The sequence below is a fragment of the Tamandua tetradactyla genome, chromosome 7 (assembly GCF_023851605.1).
Source record: "Tamandua tetradactyla isolate mTamTet1 chromosome 7, mTamTet1.pri, whole genome shotgun sequence".
NCBI classification, from domain to species: Eukaryota; Metazoa; Chordata; class Mammalia; order Pilosa; family Myrmecophagidae; genus Tamandua; species Tamandua tetradactyla.
The window spans coordinates 48,807,312-48,830,036 of record NC_135333.1 but is presented as its reverse complement, the minus strand read 5'-3'; the positions used below and the strand labels follow the sequence as shown (position 1 = coordinate 48,830,036).

The window sequence follows — 22,725 nt, the reverse complement described above, 5'->3', positions numbered from 1 at the left end:
GGAAGCTTGGTTTTCCTCCCACCGAAAGCCGATCACCCCTGTAGATCTAGCACTACCATGTAGGTAAAAAGCAATCTTTCACGTCCGATCTTCAAACTCATTGGAAATGGAAGCATCCTTTCCTAGAGATCTCCCCTGGAAATGTTTGTAAGAACAAGAGTTCTCAGGATTGATATAAGGGAAAGTTGAATGAAGTTGATGTTGGAGAAAAAGGTGACCAGCTGTTAACGGATGGCATCTCTTATATCAAGCTGTCATTGTCACACAATCAGGATTTGATGATCTGAATCTGGGGAATGGAAAGCTGCCTTCCAAGGGGGTTTCTGTACTTTGGGATTCCTTGGTGATTCTTTTAATGCTGACCCCTATTCTTTCCCAGTGCACTTGAGGCCCTTGTGTTCCCAGGCCCTCAGAGCTAATATTATTTTATTGTAAGCAGAGGATATTTGTTTTGTTTTGATTGTGAACATCTAAAAGGGGAAATGTTCAGACAGTGTCTCTTCCAATAAAGGGCTCCCATCCTCAGAAGAGCTCTGGCCTGCTGCTTTTCCAACCTCGGCACTGAAGTTCTCAGTGTGTCCTAAACTGAACTCGCCGTCATGCCCCCAGTCTTATTCCTCTCTAGCACCCCATGACCCCCAAGCCAGAGACAGGGATGGACTTCCTAAATATCTCTCTAGGTCCCTTGAGGGTCACCCCATGACCAGGGACCAGTCCTGCCTCTCCAGGTGCCATGTCCACAAGAGCACAAGGTGGTCTCCCCAAACTCAGACCTGATCATGGAACCCCTTTGCTCAAAACCCTTAGGAATAGAGCCTACTCCTTCCAGTGGAGACCCAGGCCTCCTTGTCCATCCAGCCTTGGTTTTGTTCGACCCGGCCCCTCAGCACCTTCTGCCTACCAGCTCTGTCACCTCCTTCCAGGTCCTCAGTGGGCCAGCCTTTCACTTATCCCCTCATCCCTGGCACCACTCCACTTGCAGGCTATGGAGGGCTCCTCCCTGCTCTGGAACCATTTGCTATCTTGGTTACAAATCTCCACCCACCCATGCTCTGCCAGCCAGGCCCCTTTTCTGTCCTCTAACAACTCTTTCCCTCTCTGGGCTTTTGCACTTCCTGCACCCCTGCCTGGGATCCTGGGATGTTCGGGTATCCTCTGCCCACCCTTGGTTTAGCTGCCTCCTTGTCCTCGAAGGCTGCCTCCTGGAGAACGTTCCCTGACCAACGCATGGGCAGTGCCTTCTGCAGGGGCTCTTTGTATCATCTTCCTGTTTATTTCCTTCTTAACACTCACCAACAATCGGTAGTCACAGCCTCCTTGTTCGTGACAAAGGTGCCAGGGCTTGAATCATGCCCTGGCCACCTGCAAGCTGACCTCTCTGTGCCTCAATTTCCTCATCTATGAAATGGGGGTTCAATCCCACTTCCTTTCTGGAGTTTTTAGGAGGATCTGGTGAATGAATGCGTGTAAAGGACTTTGAACAGGGACTGGCTGTGTATTAGTATAACCTCTGTGTATCTTGCCTGGCCTGGTGGTGGGCAAGGGAGCTCCGTTCCTCTCTCCCTAAGCCTTTTGTGCTTGGGACTGGAATAGGAATGGGTAAGGATTTAGGGAAGAAATATTTGTATTTGAAGAACTTGAAGGGCCGCTAGAACCAGGCCAGGGTAAAACTTGATGAACAAGATTAAATTGAAACCTAAATTATCAGGCAGTGAGAGAAAATAGGTAGGAAATATATTCAGATTCTCCAGTGGTTATATCTGGAATTGACAGATGAAAAGCTTTGCCCAAAGTCAGAGTTCTGAAGCTGATTTCACCACTAAGGTGGCAGGCAGTCATTTGCAAAGGCATAAATGATCAAAAGATTTTTTGTGAAGTGTTGGTCCACTCACCAGCCCCAACATGTATTTCCGATTAAGAAATATGAAACATTCCTATTTTCAAACCAAGTTTAATACTTTGTAAAGAGTCTGGCTGAAATGAAGGAGAGTGGCAGCTGGTTTAAGAACATTCACCTTTTTTGTGGTTGGCTTTCACTGCTGGAGAGGAGTTGGAAGGAGGAAGGAAAACTTCCTTCCATAGGGCAAGCAGGACTTCGAGACCTGAATACTTGGAGCTCCCCTTGCCTCTCTCACAGAGTTAAGGAGGTCAGTTTTGAAAAGAATAGAATTTTCAGAGGGCAGAGCTGCTCTGAACTTGGAGATGGGGAGTTAGAAAGAATGGAGAAAGGCGGCAGCACGTGCAGAGGAGGGAAAGGGTGCTGGTTGGCACCTGCACTGGCAAAGACCTGTTCCCAGTGCCTCCGAGGTGCCCCCAGAGGGAGTGGGGCATCTGGCTGGGAAGGTGGGGCATAGAACTCTAAGAAGTGGGTCTCAGCAACATCTGCAGAGGGTCCTGAGACTGGGCCAGGGGGGATGGGGTCTTTGACCTCAAAATGGACAGCCAGGTGTCGGCTGGGAGCAGCTCAAGGACAAGTCTGCTGGGTGGATGCCATGTCGGGACCCTTTTCCTGTTTTGAGGTACCATGTGAACTGAGGGAGGGGGGTGGGGGCCTTCTGTCCCCTTGTGAGTGAGGACGCAGTCACATTTAACTGCGTTTAGAGAAATAAAAATAAGTGAAAGTGATTTTTTAAATGCCCCAAGTTATGGAGTAAAAATTATACCTGCTGCAGAAATAAAACAGTCCCAGGTTCTTAACTCTAGGATCTGAAGGCACAACTTTCCTGATGAACTTTCCCCATGGTGGGGGTAGTTAGGATACGGTTGCCCAGCTCCTATCTTGGCTAGAATACCGTGTGGCTGGAGACAGCCAGCTCCCACTGGTTCATTCGCATATCTGCTTAGCTCAGGATGGAGGGCGGTGTGGGGGTGGGTTGGGGGAGGGGAGGATAGTCCCAGGCTCCACATCCCCTTCCTAGGAGCTCATGTCATGGTGGACCCCACCCCAATCCTCGACGTCCCGCTTTTAAGTTCCAGTGTGAAGAACTTGGACAAATCTCTTGGCCTTTCACTGCCCATCTCCTCACCCTTCCATGGGCCCGATGGTATCTCTCTCATACAGGCTTTTGGGGGACAGTGGGTTCAACACACATGAACTAATCTGAAAACCGTAGAACTGACAACAATGAATAGCAAACACTATTACGAGCCCTTACACTGTAACAGGCACAGCACACATGAGTTCATTGAGTCGTCATAAGAATTCCATGCGGTGGATACTCTTTATCCCTCTTGTACACGTGGGGAATCTGAGGGTTAGAAAGATCAAGTAAACATGACTGAGGTGATCCTGCCAATCGGATCAGAACCCAGAGCCATCCTTTGGAGACCCTGAGCTCTTATCTTCCATGCCCTATTACTGGGTGCTATACAAATGAAAGACACTGCCATTTGCAAGGAGCATGGCCACTAATTTACTCATACATGCCACTGAGTAGGGATGGACTTGTGGCTGGTGCTAGTTGGCAAGCAGGAGTGGACAGCATGCGGTATGGACATACCCATTCCTCACCTGTGCCATGTGGACATGGGTTTGTATCCCGTTTTCTGCCTTTCTGGAGAAGAACATAAGCATCTTCCTTCTACACTTCAACTGGAGTTTTAAGGATAGAGAAAGACCCCTTCAGGGCAAGTTAAAGTGTTTTGCAGGTTTCAAGCAAACCCTAGTATATTTTTATACCCAACCCTTTTTTCTTCTCAGTTCTGGGCCAATTAAAAATAAAAAATTCCATCGCCTCATGCTCTAAGATCAAATACTTAAAAGCATGGTCCCTGGGGTACACAAAGAAGTCATCTAATCACTGTGTTTCATCTCTATTTTTTCCTCTTATTAGCTGTGTTTTGTAATCTTGTTATGTTCTCATTACATTAGGTAGTGGCTAATTATTTTTTCCTCATTGAGGAGCATGGTTTAGACTGGCGCAATTCATAGCGGCAGAAACCAAGGGCAAGCCTTTCTGAAATGTAGGCAGGAATCAATCAAAACATCACAAACTAATTAACGTGACAAGGAACCCCTGGGAGCAGCTCTTTTCCAGTGAGTACCACAGTATAAAATTGGTCAACATTACAAGATATGCAAGTACCGTAGTTTAGCTGTCTGGCAAACCCTTTCTGCTTATTTACTTAGAAATAAGTAATAACAATCAGAGTTAATGCCAGGCACCTAGGCAGGTGCCAGGGCCTCATTTCAGCCTCCTAACAGCCTGGTGAGGTCGATCCTGTTTTTAACCCCGTTTTACAGGTGAGGGAATTCAGGTGCGTAGTTGTAACCCACCTTAGGTCTCAGGGCAATTGGGCACAGGCAGTTATCAAAATTGGGCAATCTGCATGGAGGATTCTTGATTCTTGTGTAGGTTTCCTTTCAATCATCAAGTACATCCTCATTGAATACATCATCAATACGATATCTAGCATAATTCCTGTCAGCTGCAATGCAATAATATTTATCCATGCATTGGCCCATTGCCTCATTGCAAAAGTAAGTTAGGACAGAAGAAACTGTGAAATCAAATGGAAACATTTTTGACAAATAATCCTTTCCAGTTGTGGCTTCTAATGTTGTGCAGGCTTATGTACAGGTAACATCAATCAATCGATTGATCGATCAGTCTCTCAAGTAAGCACTCAGCGTATGTGGAAAGGATGAGCCAGAATGAGCAGAGAAGCCAGGACTGAAGAAAGTCCATGCTCCTGGGGCTCAGGCAGAGCAGTGAGCATGTCTGTGGGGTTGAGTGGCGCTGGACACTCATCAAGACATGGCTTGATACTATGATTTCCCCTGCCCCCTGGTAAGTTTCGGATTTGCCTCAGATGATAACTGCAAACAGTAAAGAATAACATTGAGTCCAGTTCAGCAGATTTCCAAGTTTCTGACTTAACTGAGTAGGAAGGAGGTTAGACTATTTGTGAAGGTGAGGATTGGCTGCACAAGACTGAACTCATAAAGAGGTCTCGGAGTGGAAGATAAAAGCGTTGTACACATCTGTCTACAGAGGGTATCTGAACTTATGGACCCTGCCACACTCATTTTGGGGAAATATTGGAGAGAGTGAGAGGAGGGAGAGAGAGAGAGAGAAAGGCGGGTTCAGGACCCCAGCTTTCAGGTGTGGTTCTAAACTCAAGCCAGCAGTAGAATCACCTGCAGGGCTTGTTAAAACCCGTGGCTGGGTCCCACCTGCAGAGTTGGTCTGAGTAGGGATGCAAACATTTGCATTTCTAGCAAGTTCCTGGATGCTGCTGCTGCTGGCCCAGGGCTAAGGAAGGCCATTCTTCTGTCTGGACTTCACTGCTACAGGCACCCCGTTTCCTGGCTGTTCTCCCAGCTCTTGGGCTCTGCACTTCCTCTATACCTCAGCAGGTATCTCGCCTTCACTGACCTTGGCTCTCTGCTCAGACAGCACGCAGTGGATGAGACCTTTTTCTGCCCGCCTTTCTTTAAAATAGCATCTCCTCCCACCTGCCCTCCAATGACTAACCTCTTCTTGCTGGTTATTTTTTCCCATCATACTTATCACCTCCTAACAGACTCTACACTGTATTTACTTTATGTATTTTGTTTAATATCTGTCCCTCCAGGAGAATGAGGATTTAGGTTTGTTTTGTTTGTTGTGGAGTCTCCAGGGATTAGAATAGTCTTGGGCACACGTTAAACATTTGATAAATATTTGTTGAATGGATAAAGAAAATAAATTGAATGAACATTTGTGGATGTAGAATTGTGGTTTTAAGAATTTAGTGATTTGTTAGCTGGTCCTCACCTTAATTCTGATGGGAAAGCTTCTTAACTGGCTGCCTCCCTGTCTACCATGAAATAAGGCCACACTGCTCCATGTTTGAAAAAAAAACCTCTTCTTGGCCCCTTGGGTAAAGTCAAAGCTCCTTGGCCTTTTTTTCATGAACAGGTGCTTTTGTTGAGGGCTGAGGCCGCCCTTATACCCCGTTTGCTGACAGCCTGGCTTGGAACGGGCCTGCCCCCCTGACCCACTCCTAGCTCCCGATTCCCTGCTGGCCTCAGCGCTCAGCACGCCAGAACCTCAGGCTGTCCCATCCCGGTGCTTTGCCCATGCTGCGTCTCTGCACACACACCCGTCCTCCACGCCCAGCCCCTGGCTCACTCCCACCCGATCTTCTGACCCCAGGTGGGACTTTCCAATCTCTGGGAAGCCCTCCCGAGGTTCCCCTCTTTGGTGGTCCTAAAATGGCTGGCACAGTTCTCTGCACTCAGCACCTAACAACTATCTTTGCATGAGTCTGTACTCCCCAGTCTGTTGGGAATTTCTCAAGGGTAGGAACAAGGGTTGGTTTCTTTCTGTTTTCAGGATTTTATTTGATAAGACATCCTCCAATTTGTTCATCTGTTCGCAGTGTATTTAATTTTGTGTTATCATTTCCTTTTGGCCCAATGTTATAATAATAATCACCCAATGTGTTTTTATAATATGACATCCATCCAGCTAATAAAAAGCAGGAGGATCAGTCAGCGATGCTGGAAAACAGCACTGTGGCCAGTGTTTCTGTGCAATTCCGTAGATTGCTGTAATCAAGGAAGCCCGAATTTGTCATCCTGAAGCCAGGAGAGGCCTCATTGCTGTGAATGAACCACAGCCCTTCCTGATGCCAGCTCCAAGGCTCTGCTGGCTACTACCCTGCAGCATGCTTGGAAGATTCCAGAAAGCCTTGGTGGAGGCCTCCTACCCATGCCTAATGACCAGCAGGTGTAATTTCTGTCTGGAAATGGATGCCCAGCCACCGTTCCCTTGGGTTTTAACTTGGCAAGCTCTGAATTGTTTTGACCTTTGCTTGCAGAAGTCTGAGGTTACGCTTCCTTTATCATTATTCTTTTGTGAGCTTTCCTAGTGTGGTTTTTGGGGATGTCTCCCCAACCCTTTTTTTACTCTCTCAAAAGCCTGAAACAAAGCAAATAAACAATGCGGTGAACATCGTTGCCTAGAGCAGAGGCTGAGACAAGGTTGGCCTTCTGTCATTACTAGAGGAGAAAATGCATGGTGGTGAGAAAAGAAAGCACCATCAGAGGCCTCAGAGAATGCCTCCTGGGAGCTTTACAAAGAAAACTCCCTAGAAACCATCACACCTCAAACTGCAGTCAGCGAATAGTAATAATAATTGTAATAGCTATTATTGATTGAGCTGTGCCAAGCCCAAAATGCACATGATCTATAACCCTGGCACAAAAAATATGGTTAATTCCCATCGTATAGATGCAGAAATCAAGGCTCAGGCACCTTACATAACTTGCCACATGCTCACACCTAGAAAGAGGCAGGCTGGAATCTAGATCTGTCTCCATGGCCTCCAAAGCAAATTCTTCCTGCCGAGCCTTAATTCTGAGCAATAGCAGCAGTCATCAACAAAGAGACCCTAGCAAGAAGAGTGTGCTGTTGGTTTGGGGGAAGGGCTAACGCTCAGCCATGGAAGAGTTCCCTCTGGCCTGGCCTTGGAAAGCACCCCCAGGCAGACGGGCGGGGGCAGGTCACTGCAGACCCTGGCGTGCTCCCTGGCATTCTAAGCCTTGGTATGGTCCTTTCAGACAGTGACTGATGGATTCCCTCTGGTTTCCACACAGTCTCCTCTGACCCTGCAGTGCCGAGTGGGAGGCCAGGTGGCCCTGGGGTGTGAACCACAGGCCAGTGGCATCCTGGGTCTGTCACCTGGGGCTAAGAGTTCTAAACTGCTTTCAGGCTTGGTTTCCTACTCACAGCATTGTTGGGAGGATTATGCTGCATATCGTGAGGTTGTCAGCACAGAGCATGTTTCATAAAATATGTACTGTTAATATTCCCAAATCTAGCACCCGTGTCAACTGAGGGCATGGACGTGGCATTCTCGGTCTGTATAACAAAGCCCCTCGTTTGCACATGAGACTCGTGCTTTAAGCCCTGTCTGTGACTGTGGTAAGCTTTAATAAGACCCCAGGTGAGTTAAGTCCTGTAAATAAGCCAGAGGAAATATCCTTGTCCTGAATAACTGTGCCCTCAATTGCATCGCTTTCTCTGAGCAAGCTGCCTGCCCTCTCCTCTGAGAGTGTTTGCCTTGCCCACCTGTGGTTAACTTGAGATAATTCTAGTCCACACAGGTAGCCCACAGCTTCGTCCAGCATTTGGGAGCACCCTGTTTGCTTTAGGTTTAGCCTGAGAGCACGACAAGCCATCACTAAAGGTGCCCTGAGTTTCAGTGTCACTGGTAAAGGGTCACATCCTCAGGTGTGCTGTGTGGCAATATCTGCAGCCTTACGGAAGCCTTTAGTTCCGACTGCCTCCCAAGATCTTGCAGCCCCAGGACACTAGCAAGTGGGAAGGATAAAAGGTATGGCTTTTTAGCCTTTCTACTTCTTTCCCAGAGGTTGATGCTCTCCTAGAGTTGGTATATATCATTCTTATTTTGGTGTTTTCCTTTTACTACGTATGTATGTAGCCATTAACAGTATATACTGTTGCTTTAAGTGTTTCTAAATCTTACAGAAATATTATCAGAACAGATTTATCTTTTCCCAGCCTATTTTTTCATTCAGCTTAATGTATTTTAGATTTACCAATATTTACACATTTAGATTAGTCTCCTTCCATCATGTGCTGAGACCACTGGTGATTTATCTGTTTTCCTACGGAAGGGCAGGTTACTTCTAAGTTTTTACCTTTACAAGCAGCTAAAGTCTGTTTCTTCTGCCTACCGGGTTTGCGTCCCAGTTATTCATTCATTCAACAACATTCTTGTAATGTCCACTTAGCTTCCTCCCTTACTCCTCCAAGTTTTTACTCAAATGTCACAAGGATTGCCAGATATAAAACAGCACATTGAGTTAAATATGAATTTCAGATAGGTGGCAAGAAAGGTTTAGTATAAATATGTCCCAAATGTTGCTTGGGGCATACGTTGAGTATTGGAAGTTGAAATTTAAATGGGCCACCTGTACTTTCATTTGTTTAATCTGATTACCTGAACTGTCATATTCTCAGTGAGGCCTTCCCTGTCCATTCTACTTACATTTGTAAACCATTCCCCAAAACTTCCTATCCTCTTCTCTTTTTATTTTTCCTAATAGCACTATCACCAATTCACCTGTAATACATTTTCCTTATTTTATTTTACTTATTTTCTGTCTTCCTTCTCTAGAATGTAAACTCAGTGAAGGCAGGACTGTTGTTTGTTTTGATTCTGCAGTACCTAGAATAATATGTGAGATGCAGAATATACTCAAATATTTGCTGAATGAATGGATGGGTGGATGAATGTAATGATGTATTTGTACATATCTCCTTTGTACATGCATGCAAATTTTTCTAGGATTAACATCTGGAAATGGAATTGCTTTTTGTAAGTTATATGCTTTTACTAGGTACTGCCAATTTGCTGTTGAAAGTGATTGAACTAATTTACATTTCCATCAGCAATGTATAAAAGTACCCTTCCCTCACATCCGGTGCCTTTCTTTTTTTCTTTGCCTTTGAAAATACAATAATTTTAATAGCATTTTTTAAGCAAAAGTTGAAAGCCATATAAGGTAACCACTAATAAGGCACAATGAGTGATTTAAGAGTAAACAGTAAGTGTTAAAGGTGTCAGATGTTCTCAGATGCTTATTTAAAAAATGGATTAATTATTATAGATGTGCATTTATAATACAGGGCATCCTAAGCCCTGATTCTCTTTTATGTAAGAGAACAGACAATAATCACACAAATCCATCACCGCTGCAATAACATTTAAAAGCCCACCGTACAAATTTTGAAGAAAAAGCATTTTTTTTTAACCACTTAAAGGAAAAAGTCTTAGCTAAGAGCAATAAAATGAAGGCAATGCAGAAATGGCATGGCATGTCCTTTAGGAACAGGTTATAGGATCATTAGAAACATGAAACTCATATTAAAAAGGAACAGTTGATGGAGTCCTTTGTTATATATATATGGCCAATCTATTTTTGGATGAAAGGTGAAATTAAGCTTAAAAACAAACAAATAAACAAAAGTTCTGTGATCAAAGGATTCAGCAAATGACACATTTTGATGTGTTCTCAATTCATTCTTGAATGAATAGTCAGTAATAGATTGTGGCATATTGCAAAAATGGCCATAGTCCCTTTCTCCACCATGTACCCAATCATGTTGCAACGGGCGTCCTTGTCTAGAGACCAAGTCCATTTTCCCCCTTCTTGAATTTGACTGGCCTCCAGACTTGCCTCAATCACTAAAATGCAGCAGAAGTGATGTCAAGGCCAGTAACTTAGTTCTTGAAAGGTCTTCCATGCTTTTATTTGATCCCTTGGAATACTGCCTATCTGTCACATGAACATGGTGTGGCTAACCTGCAGAAAGATGAGAGACCGCGCAGACCAAAGATGAGTTAGCTTAATTGTCCCAGCCCAGGTCTCAGATATGTGAGAACCAAGCCAAGATCAGCCATGGTGTCTACTTGATGGTGGCTTAGCACCAATGCCTGAGGGAGGCCAGGAGAATGGTCTCACTGAGTGCAGCCTTAAGTGCTCACACCAGCATGAGCTAAACAACTGTTGATTGCTAAAAGCCACTAAGTTTCAGGATGACCAACCCCTATCAGGCAAACTGGGTCATTCACCCTAAAGAAAGCAGAGGTGATAATTCTTTCACTTTGTTTTCTTCTAGTTTGCTGTATTTATGCTGATGAAAATGGTGAATGTATCTTGATTTGCCAAGGGCCTTATGATAAAATAGTTGATAAATTTTACTTTCAGTTAAATATCTTTACGTTTTATTTAGCACCATACACACTGGAAGCAATGTTCTGTCACACACACAGATGGGCCCCTGGCCATGACAAAAAATCGCTGCATCAAGCCATTTTGTCCTTGGAGGCATTTTGTCCTTCTTCACCAGAACACCATATCTGTAAGTCTCAGGACTTTTCATTCAAAAAATAAACAACAACAACAACAACAACAAAAAACTACTGGTTTGTAAACTTGTCTTTTCAAGGAATTTGTGAGAAAATGCAAAATGTTTCTGAAATTTGACTTTAAAAAATAGCATATCCTTTTCTCTCAACCAGGAGAAGATGCTGGCTGGAATTTTCAACTCAGAGATGAATCGTTTATTTTTCTTCATGAATAGCAAGTAAAAACAAATCAACCGTTTAGTACAAACAAAAGGATGATTTGACCATGCTCTTTAAAAAATACAAATAAAGTTTTTTTTTTTCATTGCTGACTTTCATAATTAGCAAGGGCAAGGCACAGCTATGGAAGGGTTTGCCTGTATGTTGTAAGAGCCCTGCCGTAAAAGTTCTACCAGTGAGCGGAAAGAGCTGATGGGGCACAATAAATCTTTTATATCTCTAAGTTCATTTCGTGATATAAAAACCATACTATTGGGAGTACATGAAGAAAAACACTCTTCTTAGCTCATTGAAAGAGTCTTTAGACTTCTGAGAGTTTAAAAGAGTTTGACATGCGCGATCTGGCCTCACGGCAACAAGATGTACTTTCAGCATTTCTGCCTGCAGAAGCTTGAAAATGCTCCACAGTTTGAGAGATCCCAGGGAATTTCTATAGGAATTATGCTGGCCAGAACGAAAAGCAGGAAGAAAACTTCTGCTGTTCACACCCGCGTATTGGTAGAAGTCTAAGCTCCAGGTACCAAAACAACGAGGAGATATCTCTGAACAGGGAAATGGACAGCTTCAGCTTCCTTCAGTTTCCTTTAATTTGAAGCAGTTTTCTAGAATGAATAGCACAATCCAATAGTTTCCCACTTTTCCCTTTATTATTCATAATAACCTAAAGGTAGAAACAACCTAAATGTTCATCAACTGTTTAAGAGATAAATACAATGTGGCATATCCATACAATGGAAGATTATTTGGCTAAAAGAGGAATTAAATACTGGTACATGCTACAATGTAGATTGATATTGACAAAATTATGCTGCATGAAAGAAACCAGTCACAGATCACATATTGTTTGATTCCATTTATATGAAATGTCCAGAGCTGAGAAATTTATAGATTTAGAAAGTAGATTTATGGTTGCCTAGGGCTGAAGGGATAGCGCAATTGGAGGGAGACAGCTAAAGAATATGGGGCTCCTTTTGGGGTCATGAAAATGTTCTAAAATTGATTGTGGGGATGGTTGTATTACTCTGTGAATATCCTAAAAATTGTAGAGTTTACCCTTCAAAGGAAGACTGTATGGCATGTGAATTATGTCTCAATAATAATAATAATAATAATAATAATAAAGCATTCTGCTCTCCTGCGGCACACTGTCCCAGGCCCTGGCTCTTCCCTGCCTTTTAGGTTCCTGGAGGGAAAGCTGGAGATGCTCTCATGCTTTGCATCAAGCATGATGGGACCTGCTTTGACAGATATAAAGAAATTGTCATAAACCATGCATGGTCCAGGCCCTCAAAGAACTTATATTTGGGAGCATTTGTAGTTGAAACTTTGGATGTGGCAAAGATGCTTCCCAACTCTATTGGCACAGTGGTTGCTTTACTCCTGTGGATGTAATGCCTAGATATGACCTTTTAGAGTAGCTCTAAATGGCAAAGGAATTTGCCCATCTAGACTTAATCTTCAACAGTAGAATTCCACTCTGCACATGGCCTGGTGCTCTCTCCCAGCTCTGGACGCCCTCTATGACAGGAGGTACCTGCTGGCAGCACCTTTCTCTTCTTTGCTGTTTTAGCTGGGACCACAGCTGAGTTGTTTGGTGGGAAACCACCGTGGTTTGGCACAAATTACATTTTAGGGAACTGTGGAATGTTAACATGAAGATGTCTTAAACCTAAGCGCGTTGGCTTCAAACTTGAGAAAGGGATCAGAAATAAAGATAATTATCTGGGAATCAACAACATGATTGAAAGTCATGGGTATTGGTGCAATTGCCCAGAAAGGAGGTGTAGAGCAAGAAAGAGAGAGAACCAAGTGGGGAGACTGTGGCTAAAATGAGCATTTCAGGGGTGGGTAAAGGTTACAGATTCAACAGAAGGATCTGACAAGGATTTCTCTTTGGTAGGAACTGTGTGATTTCCCTTCCTTTGGGCGCTTAGGAAGGTCAGCCGAAGAAGGCCTCTTTTTCCTAAGTCATGTTATGTAAAGCCAAGAGGGCAAATACAAGGATGTTGCGAAGAGAAAATATTGGGGTCATGTTGGAGAAGCATGTTCTGCAAAAGTCACACAGGCTGGAGAGCAAAGGAAAGTGAGCGCAAGAAGCAAGTGAGAGCAGTGGGCAGACGGCAGCAGGTCTGGATGCCTTCCAGAGGCAGGGACCACCGTGGGTTTTTCTATGACATTCACATGGTGACCTGGTCCAGCTAAAGGGGTTGGGGATGGGGAATGGACAACCACAAGAAAATGTCCTGAGAGCCAAGGAGAGGACAGTTTCAGGAAAGAGATGTGGCCAACAGGGCCACAGGACAAGAACTGCCCCATAAGTAAGGACAGGAATGTGTCCACTGGTTTGGCAACCAGGCATCACAGTGACTCTGATAAGATCAACCTCAAGGCATTTATGTGAATGGAAGTCAGCTTTGGTGAGCTACAAACGGCAAGTCCTGAGCAAACCTCCTCTTAAGAAGCTGGGCTGTGAAGAGAAGGAATGAGATTAGTTCTCAGAAGAAGACAGAATGGGGAACGATTCTTTTTCCAGGAAAGGCAAGACTGAGTCTGTTGCCATGCTGAGAAGCACAACTGGAGAAGAGAGCGGAGGCATAAATGAGAGGAAAATCTTAAAGATTCCTGAGTACACAAGAGGGGGACAGAGTGTTTTGTGTAGTTGGAGGGACTCAATTTAAAAGGGCTGCAGGGCAGCTCTCCGTCTCAGGAGGGAAGGAGGGAACAGCTCAGGCACAGCTGGCCAGCTCTTTTCTCTTTTAATAGGCATAGGATACTTAAATTTCAGTGAAATGTTTTTCAATTTTCTCATGATATACCTGAGGACAAGATGAAAAAGTGCGTTATCATAGGTAGCTTCACAACTGGTAAAAACGACCATATATACAGAATGAGTGAAAGAATATAGTAGGTCATCATTAAATATATCCATATGTTTAGGATGAACACTGTCAGTTGTAATACTAGTAACAGTGTGATCGATAATATTCATTAGTTATATTAATAATCGATGACATGCAATAGAACTAGCAACAATAACAGCTGTAATTGAATAGAAGTTCTCTGGTCTTTAGCTGCGTGCCACAGAGACTGGTTCTTATTTTTCAGGCATCACTTGGTTGAATTTATGAAGAATTCTTATCAATTTTTTTTAAAAATGACAGAAATTCCAAAAGAGAGCCAAACACCAGGATTCAGAAAGGTCTGAGAAGGAAGGATGACGGACTTAATGTAAAATGTAGGTTTAAACCAGTCAACTGCATGAAAGTCAGATGAAAGGGCAGCTAATATTAAAAAAAAAAATTCTGAATTTCATCACTGGCAAGCTTAAGATGCAACTTAAGTATAATTTGGTAGACCCCAAAACTAATGTGGTATTAATATACAAAATAAACCTTGACTCTCTCCACATATTCAGGACAGATATGTTCAGTTTCATTTTAAGAGCTAGCTCCTTTTTTCCTCTGATTTTTTTTCTTTTTGATAAAATTTATATTTAGAATGGGTGATTTTAATTAGTAAGCAAACAAAAACATAGATGCCAAAGATGCAGCTCAGCTCTACAGACTACAGTTTTGGGGGTTGGGACCAGGCTGTTGAAATGTTAAACTGATGATCAGGTTTAGAGCCGCCCCCCCACCACCACTAAAAATATTGCTTATGTGGTACCATTTACTGTACTATGAGGATATAACTTTAATACCCTGAACTAGAGAACTGTATTGGGGAGGTGGGAAGGATATTTTCTACTTTTTTGTTTTCTCTATAGTTCCCAGCTCAGAAAAGTTCCCTAATAGATAATTTGTTTTTGAGAGTGATGCAGAAGTGTAATTAAATTTTTTCCATCACACTTCATTCCAGTATAGGAGGGTCTTCAGAAATACACTTAATATAACTGAATTATGGTACAACTAAAAATGACTGCTTTCAGTGTATGAAGGCCCAAATGTCAGCTGGTGCCAACAATAGGTTTTCTCACCACCATTTATTTTTTAAAAGCCATAGGTACAACTAGATAGCAAAGGGCAAGGAGTGAAGTCACACCTCAGACTGTAAGATTACAGATAAGTCAGATTTCATCTGCTATGGGAACAAGTAGATGAAACAGCTGAAAGAAAATAAAGGGTGTGGGTATTAGATTCCAAAGAAGCCCCATTTTATTACAGAGAGTATATAAAGCCCTTTCCTCATAAGGAAAAATATGGTCCTCCTTTCAGGGTAATAGATGTACGATATCCACAATTCTCTACCTTGTCTTCTACTGGTACTTCCTACATGGGTTCAAGTGTTTGCTTAGGGCTCCCTTCTGTGGTTGAAGAGAATGGTGACGCTGAGGCCTGAACAGAATAGCCTTAGATGAGAGAAGGCGGGCTCAGCAGCTGGAGAGTTGTTCTCTGAGATGTTAGATGTGTTAAGAGATGTTTGGGTGCAGAAATGAGAGCCAGGGCAGGGGACAGCACGAACTGAGGACCTGGAAAGGGCTTTGCGTCAGTGCTGTGGACTGATGGGATGGCTTCCTTATGAGGTGGTGGGTGGTGTCCTGTCCCTGGGATGTGCCAGTGGAGGCCACGGAGCCTCCTGAGATCTGCTGCAGTGGAGACCCCTGCCAAGGGTGGGTGGTGGGGCACTCGACCACCTCCCGGGTCCTTTTTGACCCTCAGAATTGGTGAGCACCATAAACCAAGATCCCCAGTCAGATGGCTGGCTCCAAAACGAGTCATCTGTATTTAGAAGACAAATGTGACACAGTCCAAATTCAATCATCATTCAAGTCCCAGACATTAGGAAATGACCATTATCTGGAACGAAGCTGACTTGAATGTAGATAAATTAGAAATACAACTCTCTCCAAGACAGAATCATGCTTTCCTTTACTGGAGCTCTGGACACTGCCTGGTGGCCTGACTTGGCTTGGTTCCCCATGGCTTTGGCCTCAGATCTCATTAGAAGGTTTCACCCCATCTTCCCTCCACATGGATGTGTTCCAGGGAGTCCCCCTGGGCTCTGTCACCTGCCAGCCATCCCTGTAGATGATTCTTTTTGGATCTGGTTTCTGCCTTCACCCTTGGGGCTTTCAGAGGCTCCCTCTCTCCCAGCTTCCTCCAGCTCCCAGTCTCACTGCCACACCTGCCAACACCTGCTCTGGGACCCAGCCTGGCTTGGGGGTCCTGGCCCAACTCCAGGCCTTGACTACAGAGAAGAGATTCAAGAAGCTTGTAGATACCCCTTGCTAGCCCCTAACAGTGCCACGTATTGACGATTTCACGTGGGCCCGTTCATCTAATGCCCAGAACGACCATTCACAGCAGGTATCTCCCCTATTTTACAGAAGAGGGCCTGCCTGAGTGTTCTCACTAAGCAGCACAGGTAGAACCCAAACCTCTAACTGCCTGCAAAATCAACCTTTTTTTTCGTAGTGTACCACACTGACTGTATGAATCCTACTAAGACTATGCCAGATTTCCAGTGAATATTTGTTGATTATTTTCTTTTTGCTTTGATTGCTTATTTTTAGGAGATAAAGAAAGATATTCCACCCATATTTTTTTAAAGGCAATCATCCCACCCAGCTTTTAGAGAAATGGTAGCTAAGTGTATTTAAAATGAAAGACCTGCGTTGGAAATTTTGCTTTGAGGTTTGAGAGTTGAGTTGTTCTAGATGGGAAAAGACTTGTTTCTGAAGATTCACTGGGGTCTTAGCTCTCAAAGCATTTTTTTTTTTGCTTTTTAAATTCTCAAGTCCATATGGAAATGACTTGTTCCTCCTGATAAAGACCCTCATCATCAAATAGCTGCTTTCACTTGGAGACTAACAAAGGAGGTCAAGACCTGGGTGATGATTGTGACAGCACCAGGTGTGGCAGGTAGAGCAGCCACCAGCTGATGAGAAATTCAAGGCTTGCACATTTGGGACTGAAGAACTTGTCCATATTAAGGTTGCTGGGAGACTCTACATTTTACCCACTCCAATCTCATTATATATATATACATATATTTTAGCATGGGCAGGCTCCAGGAATCGAACCTGGGTCTCCAGCTCGGCAGGTGAGAATTCTTGCCACTGAGCCACTGTTGCACCGCCCTATCTCATTCTACCTTAATGCTCTTTACAGGTTATTTAATAATAAGTACACACTGAACTTTTATTCCCCTTAGGGAGGAATAATATTCCAGAAATTGTAAATATCAAACTCCACGAGCAAGCCTGAGCAGAGTGCAAAAAAATTATCAAGGGTACACCTCTGTGGGCAGGGCTGACCAGGCAGAGGAGACAGGAAATTGATCAGGTCAGCCGCCACCGCCTGCGTGTAGAGCTGATCAATTTCCAAGTCTCAGTCTCCTCCTCTCTACAATGGGGACCATTGAGACTCACAAAGCTGCAGGGAGACCCAAGCGAGGCAGCATGTCAATGAAAGCTCTCTCTGAGAAGTGAGTCCTATTAGCTTTGTGGACAGACTCCATTGGGAAGAAGTTGGCAAATGTGTGGCCTGTCCAAGATGGTCCTGGCACATCTATTCCCCATCATGGGGTTAGTTTCCTACTTTGTACTTATCACCTTCTCACAGGTTTTTTTTTGCTGCTGCTGTATGCTGTATGGTAGATGTGGTAGTTAGTCAGTTGTCAACTTGGCCAGGTGAAGGTGCCTAGTTGTATTGCTGTGGACATGAGACGATGGCACGTCAACCTCATCTGTTGCTCATTACATCTGCAGTCAGCTAGGAGGCGTGCCTGCTGCAATGAATGATGTTTGATTTAATTGGCTGGTGCTTAAATGAGAAAGCACAACGTAGCACAGCCCAAGCAGCTCAGCATACCTCATCTCAGCACTCACAGCTCAGCCCAGGCCTTTGGAGATGCAGAAAGGAATCACCCTGGGGAAAGTTGTTGGAACCCAAAGGCCTGGAGAGAAGGCCAGCAGAGATTGTCCTGAGCCTTCCCACATGAGAAAGAACCTCAGTCAAAAGTTAGCTGCCCTTCCTCTGAAGAACTAACGAAATAAATCCCCTTTTATTAAAAGCCAATCCATCTCTGCTGTGTTGCATTCCGACAGCTAGCAATCTAGAACAGTGGAGGTCACATTTCATTCTTTTTCCATGTGACTATCCCGTTATTGCAGCACCATTTGTTGAATTTTTTTTTTTTTTAAATTTGGGAAGTGCATGGGCCAGGTATCAAACCCAGGTCTCCTGCATGGCGGGCAAGAATTCTACCACTGAACTACCCGTTTACACCTACGGGTTTTGTTTGTTTATCCATTGGCTGTTTCCCATATTGGAATGGGATTTCCACGGAGGCATGGTTTTTGTTGGTTTTGCTGCTGGTTGCCTCCCCAGAGCCTTGAACAATGTCCAAACACACCAGCTTTGCTAGTACTTGTTGAATGAATGAAAGCCAGATGGTATCGTGTGTGCAGAGAGCCCCCTCCCAGTCCCCTGCTCTACTGTCATCAGTAAGCAGTCTGAAGATCATTAAGCTTTGGAGCCAGGGATTTGAGAAGCAGGCTCTTCTTTGTTTATTCCTTCACATAGGAATTATTGCTTGTTGACTCTGTGCAGTCTCTGGACCAGGCGATGGTGGAGCTAAGTGTCTATTGTGGATGTCAAGCGATTTGGGGATTTGTAACAAAAGAGATGGCTAATGGGTGCCCCCCTAGGTCTTGGGGACCACATTCTGTTTGGTATCTTTCACCCTTTTATAGATGTCTTTGCTTTTGGTGGTTTCATTTTAGATTCATGAGGCTCATCAGACCAGCTGACTCTCCGAGTGACATCCGGGTGAAGGCTGCTTGTATTCTTCAGTTGCCTCCACATTTTCTTCTATAAGAGTTGCAATTACTGTGGATATATGGGTTTAAAAGATGACATTAATGAGTATGGTTGACGGCAGAACAAAGTCCGTTAGTAGAAAGGGTTACAAAGCAATTCCCAGTTCTGACGTGGTGCGTTTGAAAGGAGCCAGTCTCCTGCAATTTTGTTTATACTGCAGTTGGGGATCGTTTTCCTTAGGAGGCTGTTCATTCATCATTGTAGTAATGAGTTAATAAGTAACCAGACGCCTGTGTTTTCCAATTATGTGTCCCTGCTTTTTTTTCTGGGCAGTAATACCCTGAACAATTTGAAAAGAAGGGTCCAAGAGAGAAGGAACCCTTAGAAATATCTTAGAGCCAGAAAAGAAATAGGTTTGTAGTGCATATTTCTCAAAGAAAAAATATTTCTCAAAAAAAAAAACCAACTCTTCGCACACACATACATGTGCAAACCAATGAATAAAATAGTAACAAAGGGGAAGAACAACTTCCAAAATCATAAATAACTTTTAGAAAATTTTAGATGAGAATGATGGACCACACATGTATCTGACCTGCCTCATATAACTCAATAGGGTGCAACAAAGAAACCAGTAAAAACTCCAGAAAAATTCTCTGCGGGGTCCCCAACCTGTCCTTTCAGTTAGGAAGGAGGCAGGATTTTGAAGGTAGTGAAAGAATTTATGCCAGTTGAGGAAGGTCCTCCAGTATTAAAGCAATCATGGGGAAGACCTTTTGTTTGTTTGCTTATTTTATTGTTTATTTGTTTTGAAATAGATTCAGATGTATACACGGTTCCAAAAACAATACAAAACCCATAAGGAGAGCTCCAGTATGCCTCCGCATCCCCAGATCCACCAATTTTAACTTTTTTCCACATTTCATGGAGCAGAATTTTTTTGAATCTTAATGAATCCAAACAATCAGATGAAGAAATAAAAAGTGAGGCATTTTAATATTCTTCCAAAATCTGGGCTGTGTGTGTGTGTGTGTGTGTGTGTGTGTGTGCGTGCGTGTGTGTAGGCACACTTTGTAGCTGTAGACTCAGTGTTCTTCCTGCATCCAAATCCCTTTGCCCTTGTTGGGTCAGCACTGTCCTCCTCAAAGGAGAAGCTGAGGCTCGTTAACTGAAAGTCTGAGATGCCTTCCTTTGTCCATCTAGTCATGCCAGCTCCCACCGGATAATTTAGAGAGTGGAGCAAATGAGGCCATCCAGAAGGGAGACTTCAAAGGTGACCAGAGGATTTCTTGCAAAAGGCAGGAAACCACAATACAATATATCCTTTTGTTGCATCCAGCGTTGGCCATATTCATGGACACTGAATTTTAATGCTGTCTGTGTGCAGTGGAAACCACTGGAATCCGAAGAGTATGTCCTGACACAAGCTGGTCTGAAATTAAGCACTGGGTCCTCCTGGGTGAGCATTCTTTCTTAGACAGGTACCATGCTTTTGACCCATAAAATCATTGATGATTATTCCAAACAGAAGTTTTTTAATACACATCATGTTTGTTTGGGAATAGGAGTCATCTTTTCCATCCAATGCTTTGCTTTTGCTTTTGTCTTTTTAACCCCTGGAAGCTCTTAGAATGGAACCAGTTGTGTACGGGTGTATTGATGGCAGAGTGGTCCTTGACATTTGACCCTGGTTCATACTGGAGGCTGCACTGAGCTCTTGTCCCCATTTCCAAGGAAGGAATCAAGTCCCAGAGCTCGCTAGTGGCAGGACTGAGATTCAAATCCATACCCTAGCCCCCTACATTATTCTCTATTGTTCCTCGTAGCAACCTTTGCCTTCTTATATGCCAAGACTTGAGAATAGTTCGTGGTAACTAGCAAAATTCATCTATTTATCCTGTTATTGGTGATATGCAGAGAAGAAGAAGCAAATCACATATCCGGGAAGGGGGCAGACAGGCTATGGGCTTTCAGATTGATGCCAATGCACATAGCATAACAAGGGTTACAGGATTTTACAGAGCGAAAGAATAGATTTAGGATTGTGCAGTCCAACCCCTTTATTCTACAGGATGAAGTACAACCCAGAGAGACTGGATACTCATTCAAGTTCGCATAGGAGTCATTACAAGGAGGGGACAGACTGTGGATTATTTCATGGAACTAGAGAGTGTTTCCCATCTGTAAGATACATGAACTCTGCTCTAAAAAAATATTAAAAAAAAGTTCTTATTCATCTCAAATCTTTAACTCAGAGGAGAAGGTAAAATTCCTGGTTTTTATGCTAATGACAGGATCACATTGCTTATGATGAGAAACAGTCAAAATATGAGATAAAATTAGAATTGTATGATGCCACTCTAAATTATTTAGAAACCAAAAAGTTCAGCGCCTTGTGCTTTCTCTCTCTCTAGGACACAGTTCATAGAAGTGACGCATCACATGAGCTGTGTGACAGACGCATGGACTGTTTCTGCCATGCCTGTCTATTTATGACTTCTGCAGACAACAGTAATTGTCAGCAATAAATGGACTGTGTTCAAACAGCTGACTTCATTTGCTATTCAGTACTATAACCAACTGCGAGAGCAGTTCATTCATTGGTTCAATTATGCCCGTAAGAAGTGAGGAAATGTGATGGAAAAAAATGTACCCAACCCATAATGATAACCTTGGGTAATCAAGTATTTTCCTGAAAGAAATAACAAAGAACACACAGCCTTGGGACACGTAATAAATATCATGGTGGTAAACTGGAGAGGGGAGGGTCTCTATGAAGTGAGGTTTTTCAGACACACTTTTATCCAACGTGTCTGTCTCTTTGTTTGAAATTTAGAAATGTGCATATGTGTTTCTGCAAAGGTGATGGTTAACTAAAGTAGGGTTCCCCTCTCATCCCAGTGGAACTCACAGCAGTGTCCATATAAATAAATGCCTTCTTCTTCAGGTGTTAAAAAATCCCAAGAGCAAATTAAAGTATCAAGGGAATTTGAATTGTGAGAGCTGGGCCTCTATGCTGATGAAACAGAAGCTCTCAGAGCTTCGGCACCCTTGCACATACATGCACGCGGGCACACACATGCGCAGACACACAAATCCCAACTAGGGATTGTGACACCGTGCACAACATTCAATGCTTTTGGTCTGATCAGCAAATGTCCCAAACTGCCTGCTTTAGATGGTAAGACTTAACTTTTTTCTTAGAAGTGCTCTAACACATATCTCAGACTGAGTTCAACATCTGCTAAAATCAGATGATCTTTCCCTCTACCTCAACCGTGCAAAGGTAAATTTCATTTCTTTTACACTCGAGCAGTTGACTTTTAAATTTATGTCATCGTGCTGGTGCTTAAAAGTCCTACCAGATCGCTAAAAACTTCCCTGGTTCTAAGAGGTATTTATTGAATCCTGAAGTGTGCTGGGCCAGGGCAACCAAGGATTGAACAAGTTAGCCTGCTGTCTCAAGAATTATACAGCATTGAAGGGGAGGAGATAATTAAATCGCAGGGACACAGAACAGTGAGATAATGGAAGGAGTTGCCAAAGGGAAGGGAGAGATGAACTCTTTGGTGGGAGGGTGTTGGGAGGAGCAGGCAGGCTTCACAATGGAGGCTGCTCTTAGCTGGGATGGAAAAGTTAACGAGAAACCTTGTTAGATCTCTACTCTGTTGTTTCCCCAGTTCTGCATTGTGTGAGAGCCTCACGCGCCTGCTTCCAATGTATGGGAGATGGCTAAAGACAACGGGGCTAAAGAATCTGCCCTCCTGTAGCATGTTGCCCATCGAACAGCCAGAGTCATCCTTTTGGAAACAGATGTCAGACTGCATGATGCCTTAGCTCAAAATCTTTCTAGAGC

General features: G+C 43.6%; 1 protein-coding gene across 7 annotated transcripts in view; it reads right to left on the bottom strand.

Annotated features, from left to right (window-relative positions):
- Nucleotides 1-22,725, bottom strand: part of FRMD4A (FERM domain containing 4A) — a 452,880-nt gene that overhangs the window by 230,658 nt on the left and 199,497 nt on the right. The gene's annotated exons all lie outside the window — the stretch shown is intronic.